The following is a 7,432-nucleotide window of genomic DNA, read 5'->3' as shown; positions in this document are numbered from 1 at the left end:
CACTCGTGGACGACTTTCACTGTTTGTAACCTGTACATGAGACTGTCCTGGAGCTTGTCCATCATGCTGTGTTTGTGCAGTTAGCTGGGGTTCAGTCTGGATTACCTGCATAACTTCAGGCTCTGGGACAGACACTGAGGGAACACTTCTCTTTACCACATCTGCATAAGACACTGTGGCTGTCTCTCCATCATGCTGTGTTTGTACAGTTAGCTGGGGTTCAGTCTGGATTACCTGCATAACTTCAGGCTCTGGGACAGACACTGAGGGAACACTTCTTTTTACCACATCTGCATAAGACACTGTGGCTGTCTGAACACTGCTCTGCACTTCTGTGCTGGGAAAAGCTGAAACACACACCTTTACCTGCTCACTGCTCTGAGAAACATTCACCTGTTCTTTCTGCTTTTGCCATCTAAGCTTCTGGGACTGCGACCTTTGACTTTTTCTTGGCATTTTGCTGAAGTACAATCTGGAACTTATATGTGGTTATACACAAATATAAACAAAACTGAACCTTGAAACAGAAAAACTTATAACTCCTCAAGTTACTGTTAAATCTGAGAAATGTACTATTATACTATAAAATGTTTTTATGAATATATGAATAGATGTTAAAAAGCTGATTTGTACTCCAAACTCAAAAAATAAAGGAAATTCAAAGTTCTCTGGAAACAATTTGGTGCGTTTTATTGTAGCTCTTTTAGAAACGGGGTTTCTTCAGCTGGATGTTCTGCAGCAGTCAGGAAACAGGAAGTCTGGGTCCTCAGGCACTTCTCGATGACAATACTAACTGAATACTTACACCGAGTGACAAAATGGGTTTGTCCTTAAATAATAGTACTATAAACTTGCAGTCAAATGTTATAGCCAATGAAACAGACTAACAGACTGGATCTAATTTATTATTTATCTGAATGTATGTATTACAAAATAACCAGATTATCTTATTACAAATAAACTTATAAAAAGGTGATATTTTATACAATTGATCAAAGTAAGCCAAACTAGCAGTCCAAACTAAAGTCTAATGCAAAATTAAAATGACAAATGTAGGGCTGTGTAAGTAGTTTCTACTATAAGTTCTACTGTACTGTAATTCTACTACTGTATATTCAACTTGTAATTTCCAGCAAAATGACTGAATGTGAGAGAGTTTAAAGACAGGAAAGAAAGAGCAGTGAGAGCAGAGATCTCTCAGAATTCTGTAACAGATAGATTGGATTCTGAAAAGGATTTCTGAAAACTTGGATTCTCAAATTAGATAGAGCAGTAGAGATAGAGGGATACAAGATAGAATGGCTTTCAAATTAGATAGAGCGGTAGGGATAGAGGGATACAAGATAGAATGGCTTTCAAATTAGAGCGGTAGAGAGAGGGATACAAGATAGAATGGCTTTCAAATTAGAGCGGTAGAGAGAGGGATACAAGATAGAATGGCTTTCAAATTAGATAGAGCGGTAGAGATAGAGGGATACAAGATAGAATGGCTTTCAAATTAGATAGAGCGGTAGAGATAGAGGGATACAAGATAGAATGGCTTTCAAATTAGATAGAGTTGGGAGAGTGATAGGATAGACAGAATTGCTTATAATGATAGAGAGAGAGAGGATCTTCTGCAGCAGGTCACCTGTAAGACACAAAAGGACTGGAATTAGTCATATTTCCAACATGCTTGGATTTACCATATTCTTCAGACTATATGGCACACCTAAAATCCTGTCATTTTCTCAAAAATATACAATGTGCCTAGTGTATCGATTCTGGTTATGCTTACTGACCTCAAACGGGATTTCTGTGGTACACAGCGCTCAAAATTCTGTCAAATATTTTAGTAATACTTCGGTAAGCTACAAAGCCGCGCTGCTTGATGTATTGTCAGAGCATTATGGCTACCATAGTCAGGACCCTCGCAGAGTAATTCGTACGGTGCTTCAACATAACATTATGGTGTGTGTACAAGGACCTGGCACGTGCTAAGAGACATGCTTATGAAGCAGATTTCAAACTGATCAACCCATGAAGAGTTTGATGGATTTGTAGATGAGGAATGAACTGAAAAAGTGAGTGTATTGTTCTGTATTTTATGTGTTACAACTGAACAGTGTTGAGAGTTGTTGTGAATGACTTGAATAAAGTTGGACTTATCTGACTGTTTGTTCGGCTTAATCTGCCTTAAAAACAGGCTTGTTTATTGACATTATGCCTTATAATCTCAAAAATACAATACATGTAGGGCTTTAAATACTAAAGACTTCTACAGTAAATTATTGGAGTGAACAGAATGACAATGTTTAACAAATGATGGTGGAACTGTTATAAGGACATTTTTACGTTCTATTAAAACAATAAACTAAGTCTAAACTCAAACCAAGACGTGCTGCTACAGTAACTTACTGTAAATATTATATGGTCCAACAAAACCAACACACTGAGGTTACAGCAGACAGTTTCAGGCCACTCTGTATGAATTTTGGCAAAATGAGAAATTTGGAGACAGCTAGTTTCTACACAGCAGTTTCTACATATTTCAGTCACATTTGGGGCATGTTTGATACACAGCAATAAGCACTACACTAAATCTATAATAAACGTATCATAGCTGATATAAAGGCCTAATTACCATAATTTAGTATGATGATAATTTCTTTGTAGATCATTTCATGATAAAAAGAACAGAAGTGAGTGCTGTATCTGAGCTGTTGCATGTAAGATCTTTGCTGGAGATTCCCACATTTCTTAAACAAACAAACAAACACATGACTTTCAGACAGTTCATCTTTTGTAAATTAGGGCAGGATTATTTTCAAAAAACAGCCTTGATAAAAATATCAGGCCACTATAAAATGTCTTATGTTTATGTTTTCATCCCACCTATATTTTGCAAGTCATTATGACAAATTACAAAAAGCAGTTTTTAGGCAGTGATTTAAGGGAAGAAGCTTTTGAAATCCACAATGCCCTACCACCAGTGGTCTCAAACTCTGGTCGTTAAGGCCTGGTGTCCAGAAACTTTTCTATGTGTCCCTGTTGCAACACACCTGAATAACATTAGTAGGTCATTAGCAAAACTCTACAGAACGTGACTGCATGCTGAGGTGGTAATTCAGCCATTTGATTCATGTTATAGCAGCTCATGAGTGAATGAACATGATGCAATGAAAGTACTTTTAGAAGTACATTTTTCCAAACACTTAAATTACTTAAATTTGAACAGTCTTCGGGGATGCCACTTCAACACAGTCAAATTCTATACTCTCACTAATGACCTACAAATGTTATTCAGGTGTTTTGTAACAGGGACACGTGGAAAAGCTTCAGGACACCGGCCCTTGAAGAGTGGAGTTTGAGACCCCTGCCCTATGTGAATATTTAATTGTCCCTAAACTGCTAGTCGTGAGCTGCTCTAATGTGAAACAAACACATATAGTTCTGTAAAGGTTTACAAAGAGATTTCTAAGGATCTGGAGACCCCAGAAAACAGAAACCCTCCCAGACGTTGTAGCTGAACAGGCAAAAACAAGTTGCCTAATAATATCTCGATGATAACCAAGAGCTGTGCTGACTAACTGCACTAAACTGAATCATCTATAGTGAGAGAAAAACACCAGCATTAAAGTCAAACATGGTGCTGTTACTGTGATGTCCCAGAGTTCCTTTACTACTTCAGGACCTACATCAACTCATCAGGTCCTGGGCTTAAGTTTAATCACACTTAGGATCTGAAGCACACAAGCAAGTCCAATTGAATGAATGAAACAAAACACTTGGTGTAAACGAATCAGTCTGGACTTTAATGAAATTAAGATACTTGGTATGACTTGAAAACCCTATCCATCCATCCATCCATCCATCCATCCATCCGCTTCCGCTTATCCTTTTCAGGGGGCACTGGAGCCTATCCCACCTGTCATAGGGCGAGAGGCAGGGTACACCCTGGACAGGTCGCCAGTCTGTCGCAGGGCCAACACACAGGGACAGACAACCATTCGCACTCACATTCATTCGCAGATACACACCTAGTGACAATTTGGATTATTCAATTAACCTATCCCCACAAGCTGCATGTCTTTGGACGGTGGGAGGAAGCCGGAGTACCCGGAGGGAACCCACGCAAACACTGGGAGAACATGCAAACTCCACACAGAAAGACCCCAGCCTGATGTTGGAATTAAACTCAGGACCTTCTTGCTGTGCGGCAACAGTGCTAACCACCGTGGTACTTGGTATGACTTGAAAACCCTATATTGGGACTTAATTAAGACTTTTTTCTTTTCTTTTTTTGCCTGTCCTGTTTGGATCTAATTAAGACAATTCTGAAATTATAGTGGACCAAAATCAACCAGTGATGTAAACCAGTCATTACCAGTTACTGTAAATGCTTGATGGTAATTGTTGCTATCAGGGCATCCACAGCTGGGTATTAGAGACCAATATGTTTTTACATTAGACCAGGTTGTTCTGGTTCAAAAATGAAATCATCACTTTAAAACTGCTTTTTGTATTTATCCAGGTCATCCTTGTTAGATGATTTGAAACATGTGAAAAAAGCATAAACAAAATAAATCTGCAAGGAAGAAAGACCTTTCTCAGCACTGTACTGCAGACAAAACCTATACTTACCAGACTTGCGACGATCAGATCAGTATCCTAGAGAAAGGAAACAACACATCAGATCACTGTTTAATGACTTACACTGTTGAACCTCTTCACACACAATCCAATTTACTGTGACATGAAATAACTAGTAAGATCCTCAATTTCTTCAAGCCTTTATGAACTCACTGTAGTCTAAAGAGGACAAACTTTAGTTACAGAGTCTCACATGACGATAACATGTGTAATAAAGGCATGCATACTACAGAAGTGCAAAGAAGAGGCACCAATATTTGTTGGTACAGATTATGGCTTTTTAGCTCCATCATTTTCTATCACAAGTCAGTGCTTAATAAAGTGTGGAAAAACCACAACTGTTAGAATCAACGGAAAACCTCATTAGGTTTTAGTTCTGATCTGAATATGTAAATCCTAAAATACATGTAAATTCTGACATGTTATAGTAACAACAGTGGCACGCCATTTTTGCAATTAATTTCTTAAAAATTATAATAAAAAGTCCTTCCATTGTACCTGTTGGCAGGAATCTTTTTGTATTTTGCAATATTTCCCTTTTATATATAATTTTCAAACACATTGTATCAAGCAACTTATTAAGAAACTGATTTAAACTTAGTGTACATAAATTACACACAGGCTTTAACATACACAACATTGCCTACTCACAACTCTGGTTCTCTTAGTCTTTTATTATTGCTTAAATGTTTAACCTACCACTTCTGTTCACTCAGGCAAAAATACTTCTATAGTGGTCTGACTTTAATGTAATACATAAGCAGAATATGAGTGAAGATATAAATCAACAACTGTGGTGCTCTTAAGTGTTTAAGCTACCACTTACACTAACTCACCTAAAATGCGTTCATAGTTATGTCTGCTAGGTAAATCCATAAACAAACGGAGAACATGAACAACTGTATAAAAACAGTTGTTTGTGTTCAAACATAAAAATCAGACACAAATGGCCTGTTAAACTTCAGGGACAGTCAGAGGTCATGTGTGGGGCCTTTGCTGCTACAAGGTATAAATTCTGACCATTTGTTTTTGCTCATCAATAAATGGTAATGTCACAAAAACCAAACTACGTTAGGTAAGTTGCTAAACATGTTACACAGTGACAATGTCATATTACTGCAGTTACAATTGCTGCTTACTTACCAGCAAAGGCAAAACCGAAGTTCTGTTTCACTCTGTAACAAAAGAACAAAAATACAGAATCAGACAACTGAAATCAGCATCAGAGTCAATACTGCATCACAATCTGTAGTGAAAAAAAAATCTGTTAAATTCTTTGTTTACAACAGCTTTACTATAAACACCCCATCTTCTCTTTCTGCACCTTATTAAAGATTTCTGTCTTTATTAAGGTGATGTGTCGTTTTATCCATCTGCAATTCCACAGAAATTCCTCATGAACGTAAAGCTCTAATACGTTGGTGCTATTACATAACACAGCAGATACCACAAGCAATGATTTGCTCGCACTGCACACTTGATCAAATGATAACATCACAGTTTCAAAGCGTGCAACAATCACAAATAATACTTGATACTATAAATGCTTGATGGTAGTTCTTCGTATCAGGGCTTCCACAGCTGGGTATTAGAGACCAGCATGTTCTCACATTAGAACAGATAGCTCTGGTTTGGTTTTCTCTGCTTCATACGTGAAATCATCACTTTAAAATGCTTTTTTGTATTTATTCATATCATCCCTGTTAGATGATTTGAAACATGTGACAAAAAAGCATGAACAAAATAAATCTGCAAGGAAGAAAGACTTTTCTCAGCACTGTACCTCAGACAAAATGAACTCACTTTAGTCTAAAGAGGGCAAAATTTAATTGCAGAGTCTCAAATGGCCTTAACATGTGTAATAAAAACAATAATTACTACAGAAATGCTTTGATAAGCCTTTAAAATTAGACATAAATGGCCTATTAAACTTCAGGGACATTTTTAGGGACACTCAGAGATCTAGTGGGGGGGGGGGGGGGGGGGGGGCTTTACTGCTTATAAATCCTAAATGTGTTTTTGCCCATGAGCAAATGGCAATGTTTCTACTCTGGTCGAAAGAATCCACGCTTCGTACTGATGTCCACAATTCTTTTATTCCTCTCACAATCATGGAGCACCGTGAAAACTAGAAACAAGTAAAATAATATCGATAGCACATATGATATTCATCTCAGCCACTTATTTCCTTTCACAAGGTGCACAAGTGTTAAACAAATAACAGCATAATGATTTTTTACCGTGTACGCCTTGCAAAACCAGCAGTAGAAAAGTTGTATATTCCGAAAAGTCCGCCGTGTTACCGTTCTGTCTTGTCTCTCCCGCGCACAACTTCCGGTTCCCGCAACTCACAGGAAGTGACTACTTCACAATAATATTTTAACAGAAACATTTCTTATAAGCAGGATATATCACTGGATTCATAGATTACCTTTCCTACTGCAAATGTACACAAGCATGAGAAGCAAATAAAGAAAACAAATAGAAAACAATAACGATCTCAGATTCACTTTGGTGTTGTCATGGCAACCCACACAAACATTTCAGCGTCAGCTACAGGCAAGATATCACAAAAAGCCAAACTATTGTATGTAAATTGCTAAAAAAGGTTACACAATCCCAATTTCATATTGCTTCAGTTACAATCACTGTTTACTTACCAGCAAAGGCAAAACCAAGCTTTATTTCACTCTGTGTAACAAAAGACAAAGAACAAAAATACAGGATCAGAAAACTCAAATCAGCATCAATACTGCATCACTCTCTGTTGTCAAAAAGATTCACTAAACTTCTTTGTTTA

At 37.4% G+C, this 7,432-nt stretch overlaps 1 long non-coding RNA gene across 2 annotated transcripts in view; it reads right to left on the bottom strand.

The window, feature by feature from the left end:
• Positions 1-686: 686 nt before the first annotated feature.
• The window catches only part of LOC147310792 (uncharacterized), a 7,675-nt gene continuing 929 nt past the window's right edge, over positions 687-7,432 (bottom strand). Inside the window, exons 1-4 of one of the 2 annotated variants that reach the window (XR_015125537.1) lie at positions 7,293-7,432; positions 5,776-5,807; positions 4,624-4,650; positions 687-1,630 (exon numbers count right to left, since the gene is read on the bottom strand). The exon at positions 7,293-7,432 is cut by the window's right edge and continues 929 nt beyond it. This is a non-coding gene — a long non-coding RNA (uncharacterized LOC147310792). The remainder of the gene's footprint in view (positions 1,631-4,623; positions 4,651-5,775; positions 5,808-7,292) is intronic. The other variant, XR_015125538.1, reaches the window with a different exon arrangement.

Source organism: Aulonocara sp. 'chitande type north' Nkhata Bay, linkage group LG16 (genome assembly GCF_057382095.1).
Source record: "Aulonocara sp. 'chitande type north' Nkhata Bay isolate Kocher_YH1m ecotype deep benthic linkage group LG16, A_spYH_male_GT1.1, whole genome shotgun sequence".
Lineage (NCBI taxonomy): Eukaryota > Metazoa > Chordata > Actinopteri > Cichliformes > Cichlidae > Aulonocara > Aulonocara sp. 'chitande type north' Nkhata Bay.
The sequence above is the reverse complement of the archived record's forward strand: the minus strand, read 5'-3'. Positions and strand labels throughout refer to the sequence as shown.